General features: G+C 36.3%; 1 long non-coding RNA gene across 1 annotated transcript; it reads left to right on the top strand.

Annotated features, from left to right (window-relative positions):
• The first annotated feature begins 8,648 nt into the window (after positions 1-8,648).
• Positions 8,649-13,177, top strand: LOC141517760 (uncharacterized). Its single transcript, XR_012476978.1, has 3 exons — positions 8,649-8,730; positions 12,291-12,351; positions 13,044-13,177. It is a non-coding gene; the product is annotated as an uncharacterized LOC141517760 (long non-coding RNA).
• Positions 13,178-26,617: the final 13,440 nt, after the last annotated feature.

Below are 26,617 nucleotides of genomic sequence, written 5' to 3'. Positions count from 1 at the left end.
TTTTTCTGAATGAGGACTTGTTTTTATTGTTATTTGTCCTTTGTTCATAGTACCATGGCTTTAAATGCCCTAAGGATTATGATGTCTTTTTTTATTGATATTTTATTTTTCCAAATATATGTTATGAAAGTTTTTTGACATTCATCTATAAGCATATGTATATTTTTAACTTACATAATTTCCTTCCACCCTCCATTCCCATCCCCCACTCCTCAACAGTAAAATCAGGTTAACATTGTACATACATTTTTTTTACATACAAATTTTAGGGCATTATTTTTTTTATTTTTTTATTTGTATTTAAGGCAATGGGGTTAAGTGACTTACCCAAGGTCACACAGCTAGGCAATTATTACATGCCTGAGGCTGGATTTGAACTCAGGTCCTCCTGACTCCAGGGCCAGTACTTTATCCACTGCACCACCTAGATGCCCATATACATAACATATTTTTGATAAACATGTTTACAGATTAGTCATTTTCAGTATGAGGAATTAGAATTAAGGAAGAGAGATACATAAGAGATAATTTTTATAAAGTGTTCATCAGATTCTGAAGGATTGCTTTTGTTTTGTTTCATTTTTCTTCTTCTGGATGAGGATAATATTGTCCATACTGGTCTAATACCATTGTCTTACCTCTCTGAACTGCTGAGAGTAAATTGTTCCATCAAGGTTGATCATCTCACAATGTTGTTAATGTGAATGGTGTTCTCTTGGTTCTGCTTCCTTCTCTCAGCATCAGATCCTGTAATTCATTCCATGCTTCTCTAGATTCTGACCATTTATGGTTTCTTATATAACAAAAATATTCCATAGTATTCATGTATCATAACTTGTTTAGATATTCCCCAATTGATGAGCATCCCCTCAATTTCCAATTCTTTGCCACTACAAAAAGATCTGCTATGAATATTTTGGAACATGTAGGACTTTTCTCATTTTTTATGATTTCTTCTGGATATAGGCCTAGTATTGGAATTGCTGGATCAGGATGATGATGAATTGACTTGCAATTTCAATGAGGCAGGGCTATGCAGTCATCAGCCTCACTCTCTCCTCTAGAATCTTCCAACTTCAGTGGCAAACTAGGTCTTTCCCCAGTATCAGTTTATCTGAGGTAATATCCATTCAGAGACTAAAGACTAGGTAAGAATTGAGGCAAATGATGACCCAGTTTGCCTTCTCAAAAGAATCATTTTTGGAGGGGAAGAATCTCATGGTTTCTGGCCAGAATATAAACAATTGCTATTTCTTTTAATAAAACTCTAGAAAACCAGGCTTTAATAAAGCCTAATAAGATTCAAATGGAGCTACTCAATTATGCCTATAAAACACAATCACTCTGGCTCTCACTGATTAGCCCAAACCTCACTTGTGTATTGCTTGGGTTTTGATAGTTTCCAGTGAGATTGAGGACTAATCTAACTGATATAAGAAGACTTTTAATCCTTAATCTTGGTGAAGAGAACTAGGCAGAGGGAATCATAATACCACAGATTTAAAACTATAACCTTGGAGATCATCTTGACTCCCCCTTTTACAAATGGAAAAAAATGGAGGTCCAGGATGATTAAGTGACTTGCCTAATTTCGCATAGCTGGAACTAGAATTTGAACCAAATCCTCTGATTAGGTTCCAAGATTCTCTGCCTCAGTAGCTTTCAAATATGCATTGGGTAACTTCCCTAATAAGTGAATAAGAAAACTTTCAGGGAATGGAATCTGGGTTGTTGTTCATTTGTTTTCCTGATTCTTTGGGACCTCATTTAGGGGTTTCTTGGCAAAGATACTGGAGTAGTTTGCCATTTCTTTCTCCTGTTCTTTTTATATATGGGGAAACTAAGGCAGACTCGGTTACAAATGTGGACCCTCTTTTTTCCTTTGTGGTATTTTCATGCATATATCCCCAAAATGGTAGAAGGGAATAAAGAGGTGAGAGAATTTTCCTGTATCACATGGGAAACAAATGATTTTTATTCAAAATCTGAAAAAGCTGTTAAAACTTAGGTCTGGACACCATGACCTAACTGCCAGAGTAATTAAGATGACTTAAATTGTACAATGTTCCAAGGAGATACATTACAAAGAGGGTCAATGGAATGGTGATAAATTCTCAACAGAAACTGGTCCAAAAGAAGCAGCTGAGGTGGGGGCCATTTTTATAACATGAATAAACATAACAAGATTCTGAGAGTTAGCCAAATACATAGGAGTAAGGGAGTTACTTGAATATATAGTAAGCTAACTCATGATATGGGTTGGTAGGGCTTAGAGTGAGAAAAGACCTAAGAGATTTATTAAGGTTCACCCATGTCACTAGCTGCCTGCCTATTCAAAAAATTCTAAAATTTCCCTATTACCCCTAAGATTAAATATAAAATCCTCTGGCATTCAAACTCCCTTCATAACCCCCCCCCCCCCGCCACCCCCACTCACACACATTTTCAGTATTCCTATATCTTACATACATACACTGCACTCTTTTTTAGGTTCAGTGATACTGGTCTCCTTGCTGTTCTTCTCACAAAACATTCTTTTTTCAGAGTCCTGTAAATCTCCCTAGTTCTCTTCCATGCCTAGAACTCTTTCCTTTTGTTCCTAGCTTCCATCAAGTTGCGAGTAAAATCCAATTTCTTTAGGAAGCCTTTTTCCAGTCCCTCTTAATTCTAGTGATTTCCCTCTGTTGATTATCTTCAATTTATTCTGTTTGTAAATAGATTTGTATTTTGTCTTCCCTGTTAGATTGTGAACTACTCAGGAGCAAGGATTGTCTTTCATCTTTCCTTGTATCCCCAGAATTTAGCAGTGGTTGACACATAGTGTCAATTGATTTGACTTACTAGACTTTAAAGCAGAGTCTAATAAATGAATGAATAATTATTCTGAGTCCCATCATCAGAATCTGTTTAGCTCTATTACATATAATTCAGAAAGTAACTATGTGTTGGATAATAAATCTAAGAGTGAAAGGGAAGCTCAGAAACTATCTGATCTAATCTCTCCATTTTATAGATTAGGAAATTGAGGTCCCCAATAAGGTAAGGGACTGGTCTGTGTTTTCTACTATTAAGATTCAGAAAAGTTGGAGCTCTTTTCACATACTGTCAACCTCAATGATCTTGGGTAATGTCACTATTCTGAACCTCTCTTTAAATAGGGAGAAGCTTGGGTGAGACACACTCTTATGATTTCCTCTGTGAACCTGCCATCCCATAAACTTAAAAGAAAAAGTGCTAGTCTCATTCTGATGAAGTCTTACTGTGAAAGCCCTAATGAAGCAAATCTCAAACCAAGTGTAACTTAAGAGTTGACCAAAAAAAAGTCAGATTCAAAGAAAGCAAATCTAATAAACTTGGACTGAGTATCTGTAGGAACTCAGGGTAAGTTGGACTGTCTTCACAATATAGTGATATCAGAAAATTCACTTTGAATTATTGTGTTCTTAGTTTCAAAGTCAAATTCCAGGAGGATTAACCCATCACATTCCATTTGAACTCATGGAAGGAAAAAGAAAAAGGCTTCAGATCAAAGTTTAAGTAAGAGAATCAGCTGAGAGTACCAGGCAGCTGCATTACAACCTATTTCCATAACAATCTTATCTCCAGTATAAAAGATGGGATAGCTTTATTTTAAAATAAGCATACTTAAACACACAAAAAGTTTGTTTCACATTAATTTTGTGACCTCTTCTCATTTGAATGTATTTTGTTGTTTTTTCTACTATAAGAATAGAATTTTTTTTTACAAGTGAACAGATTCATCAGATACGTCAACAATCTGGTTTGGAAAACAGGTTTGAAAAACTAAGGTTTTGGGAAAATTGTAGATTTAAATGACTGAACATGGTCAATCAGATCTCTGCCATTTGGTATAGAGCACCATAGACAACTGAGCAGACTATGCTCAATTCACAACCAGGGTCTTTATTAATAAAACAAAATGTCATTATGTCACTCCTCCTCCCCGATATATCTTAATCCAGAGCACTCACTTATAGAACCTGACATAATTGACCTAAATATTTTTACTAAAGTAGAAGAAAGGTAGAGAAGTCATTAAGTCTTGATCACTGCAACTAGAAGGGAACATAGTGATCTCTAGTTCATCCTTGTTTGCACAATTCAGGAAACTGAAGAACAAGGAAAAGTGACTAATACGAGTTCACATAGTAAATAATAGAACTGGGATCTGAAATCAGGTCTTTTGGTTTCAAATCCAGTTCTCTTTACATAGCAGTGAATAAATAATAGAAGTCATGGTAGATAATCTTTCAAAGAAAAGCAAAAACCGTTCATACTCTCAAGGAGCCTAGGGGAGACAATATGTAAGCAATAATATACAAAGGAGATTAATACAAGGTATATTTGAAATAATCAATAGAAGGAAGACACTAGTAATTAAGCAAGAACAGAAACGATTTCTTGCAGGGTATAAGATTTTAACTGAGGCTTGAAGGAAGTGATGGAACTTATAAGATAGAAATAAGGATGGAGAGATCAGTCAGTTTAAAATCTTATGTGACAGGAGGCTAGGTGGTGCAGTGGATAGAGCACCAGCCTTGGAGTCAGGAGTACCTGGGTTCAAATCAGGCATCAGACACTTAATAATTACCTAGCTGTGTGGCCTTGGGCAAGCCACATAACCCCATTTGTCTTGCAAAAACCTAAAAAAAAATCTTATGTGATTATGAGCAGGTCACTTAACTTCTTTCTACTCTACCATACCTGGAATGCTCAACCTTTTACCTCTGCCTCTAATCTTACTGTAAGCTTCTATTCAGGTAGTACCTCCTAAAGAAGTTGTTCTTGATTCCCTTGATAGCTCCTCCAACTATATTGTTTTGGTTTCTCTGTTTACAAGTCAAACTCTGTGGGTAGAAAAATATTTTTCAATTTAACTTTATATTCTCATTATCTAAAATTGTAGCATTACATATAGGATCATAGATGCAGAGCTAGAAGGAAAAGTAAAAGTCATCTAATTTAATATCCTCATTTGACAGGTAAAACTGAGGCCTAAGTTAAGTTATTTGTTCAAGATAATATTTTCTGAGGTAGGATTTGAACTTCTTGTAGATACTATGTAAATGTTTGAGATGAAATAAAAGAAGAGGGAAAAAGAAACAGCAGACATTCCCAAGATGCCATGTGATTACTAATTATAAGTGTGAGACAATGTGTCTGTACTAGACAATTTTTAAAAATTAGACTAAAACCTGGACCCAAACATTGAGGTCCAAGGAAATTGTTCTTGAAAAACTGAGTGTAATGATTTCACTGCTAGATGTAATTAATTGTTAGAGGCCATGCCAAAAGCCTTGGGATGTGACTCTTAACCTCTTAGCAAAATGCATAATAGGACCTAAAAAACCAAAATTCTCAAAGAATGGCAAATTCTGATGAATTATTTTCACTTTAGAATCTGGACATTTTTCTAACATGTCAGAGTCTACTCTTATGACCTAGTAAGGCAAAAGAAAGCCTAGAATAGGTCAAGAAAAAGGGAAATGGCAGTAAATAGTCTAGTCTAAATTTTGCCCTAATTAGCTATTTAATTTTGGGCAAGACACTGCATGGAACTCAATTTATATAGTGAAGGAGTTCACAACATCATAAAATTTTAGAACTGAAAGTGATACCAAGGGATACCTAGGCCATTCCATACCTGAAAAGGAGTCCTCACCATAACCTTAGCCAACAAGGTGTCATCCAGCCTCTGCTTTAGGTTCACCAATGAGATAGAATTCATCCCCTCCATAAGCAGCCTATTCCATTTTTGAAAATCTTTATTCTTTAGGGAGAGTTTATGTGTTTGTTGATATATTTGATTTTATCCCTGACAGTATGCCTAAAAGAGACTGTATTTTTCCACCCAAATATCCTGATGCTGTCCTTCAGGATGAAACAGAATGAAACTCATTCCATTTATATCACCCTTTGTTTCTTTCTTCTTTTATTATTTTTTTTAACATGCAAAGATGGTTCTCAACATTCATCTTTTTGCAAGCATGGAGTTCCACATTTTTCCATCACCCTTTCTTTCCTCCTTCCCCATGGCAGTAATCAAGTAGAAGTACAATCATGCTTAACATATTTCTATATCAGGCATGTTGTAAAAGAAAAGAGCTAAAGGAGGGAAAACATCATGAGATAGAAACAACAAAAAAGAAGTTTTTATAAGTAAACAGTATGCTTTGGTCTGTATTCAGACTACAGTTTTTTCTCTGAATGTGGATTGCATTTTCCATAACAAGGACAATCTCAGTATTGTCTTCGGTCACTGAACTGCTGAGAAGAGCTGTTTCCATCATACTTGATCATACTAAAATGTTGCCATTAATAAGTACAATGTTCTCCTGGTTCTACTCTTCACATAGAATCAGTTCATGCAAGTCTTTCCACGCTTTTCCAAAGTCTGCCCTGTCATTATTTTTCTCAGAATAATGGTATTCCGTCACATTCTTATACCACAACCTGTTCAGCCATTCCCCAATTAGTAGATATTCTTTCAGTTTTCAATTCTTTGCCTCCACAAAAAGAGCTACTTTAAATATTTTTGTACATGTGGGCCTTTCCCCCCTTTTTATGATCTGTTTAGGATATGGCCCTTGTAGTGATATTGCTGGATCAAAGGGTATGTACAGTTTTAATTGCCCTTTGGACATAGTTCCAAATTGCTCAGTTCAAAACTCTACCAAAAGTGCATTAGTGTTCCAGTTTTCCCACATCCTCTCCAATATTGAATATTTTCAGGGTTTTTATTGTCATTTTAGCCAAACTGATAGGTGTGAGGTGATACCTCAGAGTTGCTATTATTTGCATTTCTCTCATCACTAATAATTTTTTTCATTTAACTAACTGTATATTCATCTGAAAATTGTTCATAACCCTTTCAGTGCTTGAAAACAATTATCAGGTTCTCTCTAAGCTTTCTCTTGTCCTGGTTAAATATCTATATCTCCTTCAAATGTTTCATATCTGACATGGATTCAAGGTCTTTGACCTGCCTAGTTGGATTATATGATTCATTTTCTATGAATCTTGAGGGATTCTGAGCATCCTATACAAGTTTTAAATAGACTATATACTCAAAGTTCTTGCTCATCCACTGAGTCTCATCATCAAGATTGAGAAGATGAAGGAAGTTCCAAATAATATGAATTAATTTAGACACCTCTCTTTGAAGATCTTTTCTTTCTTCCTTCCATCTAGATATGTGTTTGTTTTCTTGAGATTTATCACTTTCTTCCTAAAAGCTGGGAATACATGTATGAACACACACACACACACACACACACACACCAGCTTACAGAATATTAAGGACTGTGAATAAGGATTGTTGAATTAAAATGAGTTTTGAATGTTATTTTCAAATGAAATTTTATCCTTTTTTCAGTCAGAAATGCCTATATTCATACCTTCATTAATTCAACAATAATTTACTGGGAACATAATATTTCAAGAATTTGGGTGCTTGATAATATGCACAGTCCATACTATCCTCTATTATCTCATTTAAAAAAATTCAGATGAGATAATGTTCAATGTTCCTTGGCACAATGGAAAGCATCAGATCTGGAGTCAAAGGGCCTGAGTTTACATCTTTCTTCTGACACTTGATCGTTCTCTAGTCTGACACAGGTCAAATCTCCTTTAACCTTGGTTTCTTCACCTATATGATGTAGGTATTAAACTAGAGGATTTCTGAGATTCTTTCCAACTCTTGATCTATGAAACTATGATCCCTTCCAATTCTCCATCTATGATCAGATTGAAAGAGTTATTGAAGACAGCCTATAATTCCTCTGACACATGAATAGACCACACCAAATGTTTGTCTGGAGGAGTTTCAAACTCCACATTATTTGGTTTGTTTAGACAAGTAAACAAGGGCATCATATAAGACTGGGCTAGACAGATAAGTCAAAAATACATCTGCAATAGTTCCACAGTGATGTGGATGAAGCCAAGTCATCAATAAATTACTAAATGATAAAGCTTGGAATGCGTGAGGCTTTAGTCCAGACCATAATTGATAAAGTGAGGAATATCTAGCCAAGCCAGTGTACATGAGCTTAAAAGGTTGTCCCTGAAGGAAATGCTTGACTACCAGGGCCCCTCTTGTCCTCTGACTTATTCACCAATAGATTCTAAAATAAAAAAGGAAAATGAAGAAAGGAAATGTTCAAGGGACTATAGAGCATACATTTAACTAGTCCATGTATCACCATATGCTTTCTAGAAAACAGACATTTTCCTAGGTTCTGAATTTTTCTAGATGCCTTATGCCTGAGGTACTGTCTTCTATTGCCTTTGTGAAATATAAGTTGTTATGGTGAAAAAAAAATTTACTTTTTGATAACTTGATCATAGTGCAAAGTTGTTGTCCTTTGTACCAAGAGTCCCATGTGCACCTTTCTCAGTCCCCCAAAGTGACTAAGTATCCTTGAAAGTTCTGGTTTGAGCCACCAGCAAAATGACAACCTGACCTTGAACCTTTGGAGGCTGGCTATTTTTATTTCACCTATTATGTTGGGACCCCCTCAAAAGAACCTCTAAGAATCAAAGTAAACCACAGGAAAAAGGGAGGGGGGGCTATTGAAGCTATGGAATGTAAACATCATAATAAGATTTTTCCTGGTTCTAAGATGTAGTCTCCTTTTAAAGAGCTCAAGGCAACTGATGAAAATCATCTGAGACTAACCCTCTAAACCACAGCAGGCTGGGATGGTAGGTATGGAAAAAGACTGGTGTTTATAACTCAAGCAGTATAAATAATACATAGTAAATAATATTTCCAAATCCAATAAACATTTATTAAGTATCTATTATGTGAAAGGAACTTAGCTAGGTGTTGGGGATGCTATTAGTAAAAAAGAAAACGTCTCTACCCTCAAGCAATTTACAATATTACATGGGAAGACAATATCCCAGAGGAAAGAAAGAGAAGGGTAGACACCAGAGGGTAACCTATGTGGGAGCATCTGGTTCTATAGAGCTGCGGGGAAAAACACAAACAGGCAGAGCAACAGATTCAGAGTGGAGGGATGGTATATACTTGATCCTATGTAGACACTGGAGTGTCATCAAAGACTATACTTATTTATCCCCTAATGACACCCAGTAGAACTTTACATACATGTGAGACCTGAGAAACAATCAGATGACAGACTGACAGATAGGTAGACAGTGGGACAATAGTGCCTGCCCCTGGGATCTCCCTCTCTCTTCTTGTTGGAGAAGATGGAGAGTAAACAATGGAGAGATTTCTTTCTAGATTCTCCATTTTAGAAAGGTACTAAAGAAAACTTGAATAATTTTATACTTGGTTGCACTCCTAGACTTTATTATCCCCGCCCCTCCCTCCTTCTCTTGATCCCTTTACAGCTACTTCTTATATATTTTCTTTTCCCACTAGCTTCTGAGCTCCATAGCAAGGATTATCCTTTAAGACTAACTAGAGGAAGGGAATGAAGCCAGACTGGCAGAATAACAGTAATTTACTCGAACTCTTCCAAATTCCCCTCAAACAATGAAAAAACCCAACAAGTTCTCAAATTGAATTCCAGAGAGGCAGAAACAACAAAAGATTGGGGTGAAACAATTTTTCAGTCCAAGACAATGTAGGAAGTCAGTATGGAGGGACTGTCTCATGGGGGTGGCAAAAGTTTCCAGAGCTCTCAGCAAATAGAAGGGGAGTGATTCAAGTGGTCAGAAGGAAATTATAGGTACACTTCCCTGGCGCTGGGTGCAGGACTCCCCTGTATTGCTTATATACGTTCTTAGATGGGGGTCCCAGAGTGAAAAAGGAATAATAGCTTACTGGCATTTATGACTCCTGGGAAGCAAGAGCTCTGGTCATAGTCTCAGGAAAGAGAGGAGTGTGAGGCTTTTATCTAAGACCTAGAGAAGAGAAAAGCACTGTCATTTGAAATCATTTTTTAATTTGATGCTAATATTTTGTAAGGCTGGTAGGTAGACAACAAAAATTATGTGGAACAGAGAGGGTGAGTCTACAATTTGAAATGTTATACTCTTTCAAATAATATAACTTGTAATAATAGTATCTGACACTTATAGAACAATTTATAGATATTGAATTTTCTCATGATTACAATGACCTAATGAGATAGATACTATAGATATTATATGCTACATTCTACAGATGAGGAAATTGAAACTCAGAGACCTAAAATTTTTGCTCATGCCATAGGAAAATTTTAAATCTAGGTCTTCCTGTCATCAAACCCATCACACATCATCATCTATATCACTGCTTTAAGTTATATTAGAGTTCGAAGTTTCTTCTTCCAGCTCTAAACCTAGAAGTTTATGGTCCTTTTCATCTTATCTTATAATTTTGTATTCCTATATATGAATCTCAGAGAAGTTCAAGTGATTTGCCCTTGATCATAAAGTGTCAGAGTCCTTACTCTTAAACACAGTTTCTTAGAATCCAAAGCCAGTCCTTTTCCCACCATACACTGACCTGTCTATTGAATAATTTTGCCTTTCCCAAACCAAAAGGAATGGAGGTAAAAAGGAATAATGGCTACAAGACTCATATCAATCTACACCATATTTAGAAATAAAAAATGTCAAGCTGAAAAAGATTCAATAATAATTTATGTTGCCATCATCTTTCTACTTTTGCATCTACTGTAAATATTGTTCTCCTTCTACAACTACTACTACTACTACTACTACTACTACTATACTACTATTATTATTATTACTAGTGCTATAGTTGTTTGTCCTTTGTTCTTGAAGAAGTTCATGACATCAGGGAGGAGATGCCATGAAAAGCACTTGAATTGGATTTGAGTGAGGGGGTGCTGGGCTAATTCACCAGTCTCACTTGTTTCTCTGGAGTCATCTGGATACCATGTTCAGATATGAACCAGGATGACTAGAGATGGACCTGGATGAAAGGCAATCAGGGTCAAGTGACTTACCCAGAGTCATACAGCTAGTGTCAAGTTCCTCAGGTCCCTCTGATTCCAACATTGCCAGCTGCCCTGCTGCTTCTGCTTCCGCTGTTGCTGCTGTTATTCCTGCTTTTATTGCCACTATTGCTATTGCTACTAGTGCTGCTGCTACTACCATTGCTGCTGCTGCTGCTGCTGCTACTACTACTACTACTACTACTACCACCACTACCACCACCAGCACTACTACTAAATAAAGCATACTCACATGATATTTATAAATAAAACATATTTATAAAAATATGAATACACTAAAAAATTGTTTTAGTACTTTGATATTGAGAAAGTTGATATTTACAGTTGATTCAATATGTTAGAACTTTACTTAAATTCTAATCAGTATTAGTTAATTGATTAGTCAGTTGATTGTATTATAAACAATATTAGTCAATTCATTATGAGGCTATAAGAAGTAGTGATTATCAATAATCAAGAATACATTTTCATTTAATAAAATATTTAATCTGTCATTTCATGATAGGTATAAGAATAAGCAATATATATATATATAATATAAATCAATACTATGTATAAGATACATGAAAATATAGATTCAAATAAGAAAGGCCTGTAATATACTTTAAACTTTCATTACTGCTTGTTTATTAAACCACAAGAACTGATACAATATATTCCTACCCTGTTTTACTCCAATTCTTTACTCAAACTATGTATGGGTGGTAACATGGTATGGAAAATCCTCAGTGGTGGACCTGGTATGACAGGGCTCCCTGATGTTTTTCCTGGAGCAGATGTATAGCTATATCATCTCCTCTTGTTCAACCATAAGAGTAGCCTAGCTGAACCAATCCTAGTTGGGAGTAGTCCATTGTTTTACAACCACCAAGTCAGGGGAAATATTTCAACCTTGCCTAACTTGTGATCCTGATGACATTTACTTTTGTTTATTCTAGTTTATTCCAGTATATGCATCATATTTCAACCAATTAAATTATAATGTTTGAATTATCTAGTCCTATCAAAAAGTCATGGAAAGAGTCAACATCTCAGATCCTGAGGAAGGTCTAAGGGTGTGTTCTGTTGGAGGGGATCAGTTCTCTTTAATAAAAGTGTTGACTCAGAGTTCTGACTCAGTTTCTCTTTTGATCACTCAGGTGGAATTTCCCCTCACAAAGCAAAGTACCTTACATACATTATTTCTTTTGATCACTTTCTTTTTCTGTTTTCCCTTTCCCATGCACAACACTTGACTTCCTCTAGTAAAATCTTGAATTCCAGATCTTAACTTCTCTTCAATTATAATCTTTCATGCCTCACATTTCTATATATCCTTCTATATAGCTGGAGAGAATGGAGAGTGGACAGTGGAGAGAGTTCCTCCCAGATTCTGCATTTAAGAAAGGTATTCAAGGAAATTATCTCATAATTTTCCAAATGGCAGTGGAGGCTTGATCTTCTATTGTAACATCTACCTTATTGCTTTACTACTATTATTAAAATATAAGCTCCTTGAGAGTTTCCCTAGTACCTGGCACAATGCTTGGCAATTAGTTACTCAATAAATATTTGCTCATTAATTGATTGATTGATTGTTCTCTAAAGTTAAGTACAATATGCCTTATCCTTGTTCCACGTAGCAATACTGCAAATATTTGAAAATATCCTCTCCAGTCTAATCATCCCGAGTTCCTTCCCACTGATTATTTTATGATACAATTCCCAGTACCTTACCCCTTTTATTTGCCCTCCATGGACCTACTGTGGATTTTCAATACCTGACCAGTTTGTCCATGTGCTTCACATATCAAGCTCCCCAAGTCAGGACAAGACAACTAATTCCTATCAGGGTCATATTGAATAAAACATATTGGAACTCTGGATTTGAACATTTTTCTTCATATAATGCCTTCTCTTGCTGTGCTTCCCCTACTTAGGATCTGAAAACTATGACCCAGTTTTGCTCTCTAAGTCCACTAAGGAGGTTTGCTGGCCAGGAAGGTCCATGAGTTTGTACCAATTTACTTTGATCAATGCTGGATTCTTCTAGGAATGAGTTAATGATTCTGTTTCCTCTCTCTTTAAAATGAAATCTAGAATAGAAACAGATTGAAAGCAAGAGGAGAAACTTAAGATCTGGAAACACTCAGATCAGGCAACCTTCCTACTGTAAGCAGAGAAAAAAGCTGAACATTGAGAAAACACAGCCAATGAGAAGAAACCTGTGGGCCATTTTAGTAAGGGATTTTTCCAAGATGTATTGATGCATATGGAGGGTGGGGAGAGGACAGGGTGGAAGAAAATGCTAGCAAAAGAATAAGAAATCCTGGTCAGTTAAGCTAATGACTAGCTTCCTGTGAATAATGCAAAGAAATTTATCTGCCTAAAGGCAAAGGATCTAGAAGTGAGGTGATCTCTTTTTTTTCTCAAATCTATAATAAGATTGTGATATAATTCCCTAGTTTAAATAAAAACATTACATTTCATGAAAGTGAACCAGTGATCAGGTCTGCATAGATTAAAACCTTCCAATGGACTCTGTATGAGACTTTAAAGGACTTCTATTCTCAATGAAGAGAAAAATGTGAGATTGAAGCAAGGTGTTCTCCAAATTCATAAAATAAAATATCAATGGAGGGCAGCAAAACTGGCCAATCTGTGATTCAGATTTCCCCAGATGACAAATTTAATTTAATTTCTATTTCATAGGCTAGACCTCTCCCTGGTCAAGGAGTTTCCCATGAATGCTTTGCTTTCAAGGAGTCTATCTAGTATTTAGTAGCAAATGAACATTTTACTCTCTACCTTATCTAAAATTCCAAAATTACAATTTGACCTGGGACAAAACTGAAAAATAGGTTCCTTTTGCCTCTGAGAAATCTTTCTCCTTTTCTCTCAGACTTTATCATTGTCTCATAAAAACTCCTATATCAGGGAACTTGGAATTCTCATGCTTGGATTCATTGATCCTGGTCAGAGTTCATGGCCCATTTTCTTGGTCAGATTTACAGGTATGGTTCAGATTTTCCCAGATTGTAAATTTAATTTAATTTCTTTATCACATTAAAGACCTTTCTCATATCAAGGAGTTGTCTATTCATGTTATTCCTTCATAGAACCAATCAAGTATTAACTACAAAATGAGCCCCTCTGCTCTACCCTACCTCCTTTAAGCATAGCCCAAATTCTAACAGGTCTGGACTGAAATAAAGATGTACCTTTTTGAAGAAAAGAACTAGTTGTTTCTTTTTTTCCCCATCTTTATTTTTAGGTTTTTTGCAAGGCAATGGGGTTAAGTGGCTTGCCCAAGGCCACACGGCTAGGTAATTACTAAGTGTCTGAGGTTGGATTTGAACCCAGGTACTCCTGACTCCAAGGCCGGTGCTCTATCCTCTGCACCACCTAGCTGCCCCCCCATCTTTTTTCCTGTGGTATCAAAGGCCCCATCTTTCTTATGCTTCCTATCTCTTTCCTGTTGTTGTTTTATCCTCTACTTTTAAAGAGAGCCAATAATATCACAAGGTTATATCTGACTTGTGCATGAATTGGATTTAAGTGAGACAGAGTTACACAAAATTTCCAGTCTCTGTTCCAGAGTTACTGAAGTCCATGACAAGACAAAAGTCAAAATGAATGGTGATGGTCAGGATGCATGTTCTGTTTCTGACCAAGCTCTAAGCACTCCACATCATTTGCTAGAACTATATTCATGGCTATTGGAATGACTTGTTCTCATCTATCCATTCTGCCAGGAAAGTATTCACTTGCTTGGAGAAAACATCAACCCTAACACACCAACAGATTTGATTTCTACCACACCTTTAACCTAGTTTAGTCTGTTTTACTGAGGTACATCTGCTCTGTATGAAACAGCCTCTTGGAATCACAATTTAGAGGAGGAAAACAGGTATACTTCAAAGCCGTTATACTAAAGGTCCTAATCCTCCTTGAACATCAAGTCAAGTATAAAAAGAATTTATTAAGAAGCTATTAGATGGGGGCAGCTAGGTGGTGCAGTGGGTAAAGCACCAGTCCTGGAGTCAGGAGTACCTGGGTTCAAATCCGGTCTCAGACATTTAATAATTACCTAGCCGTGTGGCCTTGGGCAAGCCACTTGACCCCATTTGCCTTGCGAAAAACCTAAAAAAAATACAAAGAATCTATTAGATGGGTGGGGTGCAGTGAATAGAGTACCAGTTCTTAAGTCAGGAGGACCTGAGTTCAAATTTGGCCTCAGTCACTTAATAATTACCTATCTGTGTGACCTTGGGCAAGTCACTTAACACCATTGTCTTGCCAAAAAAAACCCAAACCCAAATAAACAAATAAGCAAAAAAAAAATCTATTATATGGGAGCATCTAGGATAGAGGACTGATCCTGGAGTCAGAAGGAACTGAGTTCAAATTCGACTTCAGACACTTGATATTGACTAGTTGTATCACCTTGTGCAACTCACTTAACCCCACCACCTTACAAAAATAAAGCAAACAAACAAAAAATATATTATTATATGTCAGGGAAAGTGATAAGTTCTGATACACAGCAAAGACAAAACCAAACCCTATTCACAAGCTCACAGTCTAATGGGAGGACATAAACTAAAAACAACAACAACAAAAAAAAAACAAAAAGCCAAATTGTCCAAACAAGCTAGATGCAGAATAAAGGAAAGATAATCAGCAGAGGGAAGGTACTAGCATCAAGGAAAATTGGGAAAAACTTTATGGTTTCAAATCTCATCTCTTACACTTAACTCCCATCTGATTGTAATCAAGTTACTTTAACTTCCTGAGCCTCGGTTTTCTTACCTGTAAAATGAAACAGTTGCACTAGAAGGCCTCCAAGATCCTTTATAACTCTAGCTATATGATTCTTCTGGAAACTTTAAAAGATCATTTTTACAGACGAGGAAGCTGAGTACTTAAGAAGGATATTGACTTGTTCAAGGTTATATGACACTTGAGTACAGGATGAATTAGAACCCAGGTTTCCTGACTCCCAATCCTTTACTCTGTATTGTTCCATAATATTTACAAGTCTTGTCAAAACTCTTTCCATTTGAAAAGGAAAGTCAATGAAGTCCTCCATATTTAAATTTTTCTTTAAAGATGGAAAAAAATTGATATGGAGTGGGGATGTGATTCTGTTCTCTTTGCCTTACCCTGTGTCTCTGAGACTGCAGTAGTAGATGAAGCCAAACTGGTGGCTGGAACATACCATTATGACCAGCTGCAAAGGATGAGGTGGTAAAGAATGGAATCTTCCTTGGATATTTCACTCCATACATCCACAGCCCCATATCCAATGATTTTAGGTTATAATCTACTCCCAATTAAAAGAGTGGCCTGTATAGAGCCTTCTTCTTTTGAACAGGTCAGCATATCCAGAAGATGGATGAATGTATTGGAATCCTCCAGTTCAACACTTCTCCCCCTCTCCTCTTCAAAATTATCACCACATCAACATCATTTATGGCCTCATTGTTGTAATATGAAACCTCTAGGAGGATCAGCTGACGTGTGTGCACTGTCATTACATTTTTGCTATAGATCAATGGAACAACTGTACCAACTCCTCAGCCAAATAAAGTAAAAAAAAATGTTGAATCTATAACCTCACTGCGCACTAATGTGACTGCTTAGCAGGTCTGTTCCTTGCCCAGTCTTTTGATTAAGTGGGTCCTTATAGTTTATGAAAAATTTTTTGATGTGTTACATGGAAAATGTCTTTATTTTATCAGTCTCATCTTTTATCAGGTCAGGTCTCTATTGAATTTTGCCATTTTGAGAACCAAAAAAAGGGAGAAAGACTGACCTAGATATTTCTTGAGCAAGTATTTAAGTGGGTTTCAAGATACCAGATGCTGGGCTTTGCTAACAGCCAATATGATCAGAGACCCATATGGTGAAAACTTAGGTGTCTGTCAGCAATGGGTACCCCCCAAATCAATGACATTCAGGAAGCTTGGATAAGAATGGAATTAGTGAGTAATAATTTTCAATGACTTGATTTCAGGGTCCCACACTGCAAGGAGGCAGTCTTTTGCCTCAATTTCAGGATTCATATGGTAGGGTCTACCCAATGTTTGACTGACAAGAAAAAAATTCATTTAACAAATTTTTCATTCTCTTTGCATGTCCAAGCTCCTTTGCTTCTATACATTTGAAACACCTACTATATGCTAGGCATGAGAGATATAGAAAAAAAAAAAACTAAAACAGATCTTGCCCTCAAGAAGGTAGCATTCTTCTGGCAGAAGAATCATTCTTTTTTTACAATATAGCTATAGTTAATTACAACCAGATAACATAATGTGTTTTTATGATAGCATATATTTTGTTTCTAGTGTTCTACTACCACAAAAGTAATACAATGAATATTTTGGAGTAAACACACACACACATTTGTATCTATATAAATATATATATATATATATATAAATATATATATACACAAATACATGTGAATGTAAATATGTCTAAATCTATATGTGTATATGAATATGTAAAACACCATATATATATATATATATATATATATATATATATATATACCTTTATACTTATCTTTGACTTTCCTGTGTAATTTCCTAGCAACTAGATTTTGGGATTAAAGAGTATGGCTTATATTTTTGTGTCTCCTTTAATATAATTTCCATCTTTTGTCATCTATCAATTTTCTGGAAGTTAATGAGCTAAAACTTGGGGATTGTTTTTATTTTCATTTTTCTTATAATGGGGAGAGGGACCATTTCTGCTTAGGTCCTCTATTGAGGAAGCTTCTAATGATTTCCTGTTGATTTTACACACTCACATTTTTTTTTAAATCATTCTGTGTCAATGCATTATAAAGCTTTTAATATAAATGACTGCTTAAGTTCTTTGTACTTTGGCAAAGGCTTTTGCTGCATCTGTTGGCATAATCATGTACTTTGAGGTGCTGTTTTTAATAATGAATATTTAATAGTGAATATTTCTTCTCTAATGTTGAACATTTTCATCCTTTCCCATTTATTGGAGTTTATCGAGCAGCAAACTGTTGGACAGATTATCTTCTCTACCTTACTTAGCTAACCTAGGACATTGATGCCTGTAATATTTATTTTGTGCAACAAAAGATAGCTTCAACAATAACTACTTTATAATTTAAAATTAGACAATGACATTCCTTATCTTTCAACTATTTTTCTTATTTCTCTTAATGTTCTTTTTCTTTTTTTCTTTTGTATTAATTTTGAATTTTTTCTAATTTCATCAAGTAGCCAATTGAGTTATAGAGTACTAAGGCTGTATATTAATTTGGGTGGTATTATGGTCACCATTAATATATTCATATAGTGCATTCATGAACATTAAAGTCTCTCTAATGCTTTAGATCATTTGTATATTTATTTAAAAACTTTTATAATTATATTTTCTTATTTTATTTGCATGTATATATTTACTTGGTTCATATATGTATGTTGCCAAGTTATCTCCTAAATATTTGTTTATTTAATTATAAATATAAATGACATTTCTTTATATTCATTTTCTTGTATTTTTTGTTAATAACAGCTTTCCAAGGATTTATTTTATATCTTGCTGCTTTTTGAAGTTTATTTGTAATTGTTATTAATTTTTCATTGATTCTTGACATTTTGATATCTTGATAAGCAAACCATCATATCATCTGTAAGCAGGAATATTTTTGCCTCTTTTTCATATGTGCTTAAATCTTTTTTCTTGTCTTATTGCTATAATTATAATGTTTAAAGTCATCTTTGCTTTGCCTCAGAACTTAGTAATGAAGCATCCAGTATTTCTCTCTTTTAAGCAATATTATTAACTACTGGTCAAGATGGATGACTGCATTAGGAGGCAGTTTCCATATACCATTCTAGGAAAATTCTCAAGTTCATAGTAAATTGAATAATGATCAAGAGATCGAATGAGAAATTATAAGTAACTTTTTCTATCCCCTACCTGCACAAGAAATGATCTGGAAGCATGAGAGCAATAAGAAATGTGTTCTTCCACATACCCAGTCTTAACAGCTTGCTAAGTCTCCTTACATGATTAGTTTTGTCCATGAATACATGTCACCTGAAATATTCTATATCCTAAGGCAGTAAGAAAAAAGGACTTCCCTTAAAAAAAATCTCCAAGATGGTCAGAAAACTCCAAGGTGAGAACCTTGACAATGCTGAAAAGTAATAGCAGACAGTAGGCAGTATGGCAGTGCTCAGACTAGCACAGTCTAGGACAGGGCCTCAGAGGTTCAGAAAAGTCTTTCTTGAGATACCAGGGATAGCCCCAAAGATTCAGCATTGTGGACCTAAGTGATCTAGAAAAGCCTAATTCTAGGACATAGAGATAGAGGTGGCTACTAGAAATAATGAGAGAACAAGGGGAGAGAATAAGCAGATCAATGACCTCATCTAAAAAGTACAGCAGAAAGTGAAATCTGATCATAGCTCAAAGTCCATTCAAGAACTAGAGTTTAAGAAATGAGTAAATCAAAGTAATCACCAATCAACATCAAAAATTATTGAAAACTTAGAATTCTCTAAAAAAAGAAGAGTGTAACTTTATGATCACTGCACTCAAAGGCAAGGATTTTTTTTTCCCTACAAGAATTTCCTGAATACCAATAATAAATAAAATATGGAGAATTCCAGGGCAAAGCCAAGATGGTGGCTTGAAGCTAGAATGCTTATGGACCTTTTCCCTACTTAGAACTAAATAAAAGGATAATTTGGGGCTATCTGAGATAGAGAATACATTTGTATCCAGAGAAAGAAATGTGGAGTTTGAACAAAGATCAAAAACTATTACCTTCAATTTAGGGTGGAAAAACCCATTATCTCATTATGTAATTTTGCTATCTCTTATACTTTATTTTTCTTCCTTAAGGATATGATTTCTCTCTCATCACAGTCAACTTAGATCAATGTATACCATGGAAACAGTGTAAAGACTAAGAGACTACTTTCTGTAGGGGGTGGAGAAAATCCACCAATCCCCCTGAGAAAGAGATCCCAAAAAACCAACCCCTAGGAATATTATAGCCAAGTTCCAGAACTCCCAAGTCAAAGAGAAAATATTACAAGCAGCCAGAAGGACACAGTTCAAATATCGTGGAACTGCAGTCAGGATCACACAGGACTTAGCAGCAACTACATCAGAAGCTCACAGAGCTTGGAATACAATATACCGGAAGGCAAAAGAGCTTAGAATGCAGCCAAGAATGAACTACCCAGCAAGGCTGAATGTCCTCTTCCAGGGAAAAAGATGGACTTTCAATGAACCAGGGGAATTTCAAATGTTCCTTTTGGAATGGCCAGAGCTGAACAGAAGGTTTGATCTTCAGATACATGACTCAGGTGAAGCATGGAGATTGGAAGAGAGGGGGGAAATATGAGGGACTTAATGAGGATGAACTGCATGTATAGAGAAATGATACTGATAATATTCATATGAACCTTCTCAATTAATAGAGCAGGTAGAGGGAGCTTTTATAGTTGAAGCACAGGAGAAAGCTGAATTCGAAGATAAAATATGGTGTAAAAATGGAGTCAATAGAAAAAAAAGGGAATGGAATGGGAGAAAGAAAAAGGAGAGGGGGAATAGTCCAAGATATTTCACATAATAAGATTTTTTTTATTACAATGAGCTATTGCAATGATATGGAAGGGGGGAGGCAAGGGGGAATGAGGGAATCTTTGCTCTCATCAGAGATGGCTAGGAGAGGAAACAGCAAATATACTCAATGGGGTATAGACATCTGGAGTAAGAAGGAGGGGGGAGCAGGGGGAAGGGGTGGGGATGTGAATAAAGGAGGAAAGGATGGACCATGGGGGGGAGAGTGGTCATATATAACACATTTTCTTTTTTACTTCTTGCAAGGGGCTGGGATTGGAAGGCCTGCCCAGGACCATAGGGCCAGGTATATTCTGGGCCTAAGGGGTGGTATGGGGGCTCAGGGCTTCACTCTGACTCTGCTGCACCACTCAGCGACCCTACAGCAGAGTCAGAGTGAAAGGAGAGAGAAAATATAGTACATGGTAGTGGAGAAATAAGAAAGGAGGGAGTTGTGATCAGCAATGGCAATGCTGGAAAAATATGGAATTAACTTTTGTGATGGACTTATCATAAAGAATGTGATCCACCCGTGACAGAGTTGTTGGTGTTGAAGCAAAGACTGAAGCACATTTTTTGTTATTATTATTTGGGGGAGGGTGCAGGGCAAGAGGGGCTGTGAGGCCTGCCTGGGGCCACATAGCAGGGTGATCTTTGGGTGTCTGGGGCCGGATTTGGACCCAGGTGCTCCTGGCTCAAGGGTCAATGCTCTGTCTGCCACCCAGCCACCCCTACTATTATTACTATTTTATTTTATTTTGGGTCTTTTTTTTCTTCTTTTTGGTTTTTGCAGGGCAGTGGGGATCGGGTGGCTTGCATGTTACATGGCTGGGTGATTGTTGGGTTTATGAAGCTGGATGTGGACTTGGGTGCTCGTGGCCCCAGGGCTAGTGCTTCATCCATTGCGCCACCTGGCCATACCTACAATTATTACTATTATTTTTTTTTATTTTAATTTTTTTCTCTTCCCTTTACTTTTTTCGCCCAAGCAAGTCTATCTATATTCATTGGGGTAGGGGTATTTTGTTTACTTGTAAACAAGAATATTTTATTAATATAAAAAACATTTGTACAAAATGAGAATAAAAAATAAATTTTAAAAAAAGAGTGGGAAAACCAGCAAGAGGCTATTAGTCACAGTGTAGATCAAATCCTGACTGCTTGACAACAGCATAGGTCTCAGCAGCTATCTAGAAAGCCAGCAGGGAGGGTCCCAACCTCAAAGAAAGTCTGAATCCTGTTAACACTGGAGCAAAAGGCAGGACTAGGTTGGGAAAAACCACTCATACACAGAACCTGAACATAAAGGAGGAGACATATCTCGCAAAGGCAAGGCCTGGACTGGCAACAGTCCACAGGACTGGACTAGTCAACATCTTGGCCAATGACAAGTCAAGGATCATACCCAAGCCACAGCATAAAACACTTCAGCATACTCCTTATACCTCAGGAGCAGGGCTAATACAATTCAAGATGAGCAAATGAGCTGAAAGAGTGCTCACCACAGAGAGTTACCATGCAGATAAAGATGATAACAATGCCACCTCAGAAGAAGAAATCAATGAAAAATTACCTACAGAGGAAGTCTCAAAAGAGTATTGGACTCAAATCCAAAAGCCCAAAGAAGATCTTAAAAACCAAAGAAGAGAGGAAAAATAAAAATGGAAAAAAGAAAGGAGAGTCATGCAGGAAAATTATGAAATATTGATCGAAGAAATCAGCTCCTTTAAAAGTAATCACTTGGAAAAAGAATGTAATACTTCAAAAAATAAAATCAGCCAACTGGAAAAAGAATGCAATTCATCTAAAACTCAAATTTACCAGTTGAAAAAGGAATGCAACTCAGCAAAGAGTAAAGTTAATCAACTGAACAAAGAAACACAAAAACTAGCTGAAGAAAAAACTATAAAAATTAGAGTTAGACAAATAGAAATGAATGAATCTATGAGATTACATGATTCTATCAAAGTAAAAAAGGTTGAAAAACTTGAAGAAAATGTAAAGTGCTTTTTAGGGAAAAAATGAATTGGAAAATAGATACAGAAGAGAAAAATTACAAATTATTGGACTACTAGAAAGCCTAGATCAAAAAAAGAATCTGGAAAACATCTTTCAGGATATTATCAGGGAAAACTGTCCAAATCTGCTAGAGCAAGAAGAAAAATAGCCTTTGAAAGACTACACAAAACTCCTCCAGAAAGAGTTCCAAGAATTAAAACTTCAAGGGCTATCATGGTCAAATTACAGAATTCTCAAAGAAAAAAATACTGCAAGCAGCAAAAAGAAGTAATTTAAATACAAAGGAAACACAATCAGACTTATACAGGACTTATCAGCTTCAACACTGAAGGACAGGAGGACATGGAATACCAAATATGGGGGGCAAAGGAACCTGGATTACAACCAAGAAGTTACAACCCTGCAAAATTCAGCATATTCTGCCAGGGGAAATATGGATGTTTAACGAAAAGCAGGACTTTCAAAATTTCCTGATAACAAGACCAGAATTGAACAGAAAGTTCAATTTCCAAATATAAGACTCAAGAGATTATAAAAAGGTAAACAAAAGGGGGGAACAAAAAAATATTAGTCAAGAATATTAAATTGTGTACAACTCTATAAGGGAAGATACAGCACTTGTAACTCTTGAGAATTGTATTTCTCTTAGGATAGTTAAACAGCTGAAAATAGCTGGAGATTAGATTTAGAGGATATGGGTATGGTTGACTCTTGTCTTTCTATGGAAGAGAACCAAGATGACATCACTATGTTTGAGACAAATAGCCCTGATGAAAAATTGGGGTGTTTACTCTAAACTTATATGGCTCAGTTTCCTTTGATCTACTTTAATTCTGTCTTGCTCATATTGCTTACCACTTTCTTTGATGAGGGCATCTTATGCTGGGTGATCCTAAGCCAGTGTCTCTCATACAATCACCTAAAAAACCTACAAGGAAGTCAGGTAGTACCTTTTAGAGTCATTCTTGGATTCCAATTTTAGATTGGAAAATGAAAAGCCACTTTCAGAATAATGGCACTATCCAGAAGGAGATGGACTATTTTGCAAAAACTCAGTCTACAGTATTTTGATACCATGACTAGAATGAATAGGTCACTGAAGAATATGCACCTGGGGCAGATAGAACTTCTTTGATCTCTAGGAGTGAATTAGAAAGATACTATTCCTTTTCATTGCTTTTGCTGTTTGTCCTTCATTCTAGAAGAAGAATGGCATCAAGGAAATGATACCATGATAGGCAAGTGAGTTGGATTTAAGTGAAGCAGTGCTATGCAAATTCACCAATCTCACTTTCTCCTCTAGAACCATCTGGGTCTAGTGACCAGATATGGATCCTTTTTGACTGGTGAGGAATAATTGATGAATAGATATAAGAAGGAAACACTGCTGGCAGAGACTGTAGTATCTGCAGGATCCAAAGTAATATCTTTCTTATAAATTTCCTCCTCCTCCTCCTCCTCATCCTCCTCCTCCTCCTTTCCCCCCATAGAGTTTCCTAAGGGATAGCCATTTCATCATTTTTTTCTGCCACAGTATTTATGCTGCCTCATCGTAGAAAGATACCTTGGCAAAGTGGACACAAAAAAGAAAGAAATGAGTTGAGCTACACCAACAGTGGTCATTCTAGTGTCCAGAGTCATGCAGCGTATTGATATGAATGGGTTACCTAAAGATCAGGTGGAGCAAAGAAAACTGCAACCTGGATGGTTCTGAGCAGAGTAGAGGCATGATCTGGCCTGAAGCAAGAATTAGCTAAAATCAATGATATGGAGCCCAGATAATTAGTACCATCTTCTCTGACCAAGCAATCTTACATTTGGGTTCTGGATCTGATATTCAAGCTATTGTTCTACCCAGCTCTATCCTTTCTCTGGTGTTGTACCCAGAAAAGTCTATTGCCTCAAATATCTATTAAGGGAGGTCAGCCAATGAACCCCATTTATGAAGGTGGATCCTTGCTAATTTTGCTATTTCCCCTTAACTCTAAATATACCAGCAAGTTAAAAAAAGGTATTGGGGTGGTGGGAGTGAAGGAAGTGTCAAAACAGCACAATTTATCATAATGAATTGTCAGGCCCAATCATCCTGAAACAGCAGTTTACAAGTTGGATGATCACAAATCTTTTCTGGGACATTATCTCACAGAAATAAAAGAAAAAACACCCAGGATAAATTCTTAGCACAGTTGGGCTCCCTCCCTCCACCTCCTCCCCACTTCAAAAAGATTTAACATCTAATTCAGGTTTTGACGAGCTGCTTCATCTCTGCAGAAACACTGTTGATCTCTGTCGGACCCCAACGGCCTTGGGCAGAACAGAGTGAAGAGCAGTAGAAAAAGAGTGATCCGTCTGTAATGATAAATAAATACATTATAGGATCCAGCTCTGGGGAAGGGCTGCCAACGTTGATGGAGCGCCATGACCTCCAACATGACTGCTGCCAAGTCCCAGGCTTTTAACAGGCGTCAACTTCCCCCTCCCACCCAATATCCTTTCTTAAAGGGCCCATGCCAAGAGAAAGGGAAAATCCCAGCCATCCCCCCTTCATCTCCAAAAATTTTCAATCAATATTTTGGGTTGAGCTGAACTCTCAAAAATACTGCTCTTTTGAGTTTTTTCAATAGGTCCAGAAGAATGAAAGGAAAGACAGAGAGGTCAGTATAGAGTGGATCAGTATACTAGACTTCTTAAGTCTAGTGCCTTCTCTCTGTGAATTATTTTCTACCTATCTGGTATGTTTGTGTATATTTATTTGCTTGTCTACTCCTCCCCCCACTAGATTGTGTGAACTTCTCCAGGGCAGGGACTACCTTTTGCCTCTTTTTGTAAATTAGTGAATTGTAAATCAGTGAAATATAGCTGTTGCTTCATAAATGTTTACTGATTGATATGATCATTCCTACAAGTAAATCCAAAATAAAGTTCAAGTTCAGACTAAGGTCTTCCAATTCCAAATTGGGTATTCTTTTCATTATCAATATAGAAAGGAAATCAAATACCATATATGGAAAACAGTATTGAGACTGAGTCTTCAAATGACATATATGAACCAGTCTCAGGACAAACAGGTAGCAAAGATTGGTGAAAAGATCACTGGTTAGACGGTTAGACTTTGAGTCCCAGATTTGATACTAACTAGTCATTCTTACCTATGAAACCTAGTCACCTTCTCTGATTCTGTTTCCTCATCTATAAAATGAGGAAGTTAAGTAGGTGATTTCTCCAATTCCTTCAAGGTCTAATAATCTATAAATTAATGTTTCTAATCTTACTTCATATTTTATATAGGAAAATTATTGTGCCTGTCCTGAGAACTATATTGTTTTAGATAACAGAAAGTTAAAGGGGGTGAGAACTTAGAAGATAGAATTCAGAGCAGGAAAGGGTCTCAGGACACATATCAGAATTGTTACTGAACTTAACACAGAGACAAGAGAAAGAGCCAGAAGGGACTTTAGAGATCATCTGGTTCAATACTTTCATTTTCAGCTGGAGAAACAGATCCAAAGTGAGTATAAGTGACAAATAAATCTAAGATTAGAAATGAGAACTTCTGACTCCTAATATGATGTTCTTTTCATTAATAATAATAATAATAATAAAACCAATAATTGTTGCCTAAGTTACTTGCAAACACTAGTATCTCATTCAATTCTGTGAGGTAGGTATTACAGGCAACATTATCCTAATTTTAACAAGTTTCAGAGACATATATACAAAGAATAAATATGAGAGGTAAGATTCAAGCTTAACTATCTTTTGTCTCCAAAGGCAGCATTCTTCCCTTTATTTCATTTCAGCAGGTAACTGACCTATTAAAATATCTGAGTCATTTATACAGCAGTCCCCTCTCATACCTTTTTTTGAAAAATCTATTTATGGTTCCTGATTTATGCTTCAGCAGAAGTTGAACTTTGTTATATTGAGGCATGTTCTATCTAAAACATTGTGTTATTTTCCAAGCATGCACCCATAGTTTGTTTAATGAGTGTGAAAAGTCAAGCATTGCCTTAAACTAACAAAAAAACAAC

Source organism: Macrotis lagotis, chromosome 1, assembly GCF_037893015.1.
Source record: "Macrotis lagotis isolate mMagLag1 chromosome 1, bilby.v1.9.chrom.fasta, whole genome shotgun sequence".
Lineage (NCBI taxonomy): Eukaryota > Metazoa > Chordata > Mammalia > Peramelemorphia > Peramelidae > Macrotis > Macrotis lagotis.
The sequence above is the reverse complement of the archived record's forward strand: the minus strand, read 5'-3'. Positions and strand labels throughout refer to the sequence as shown.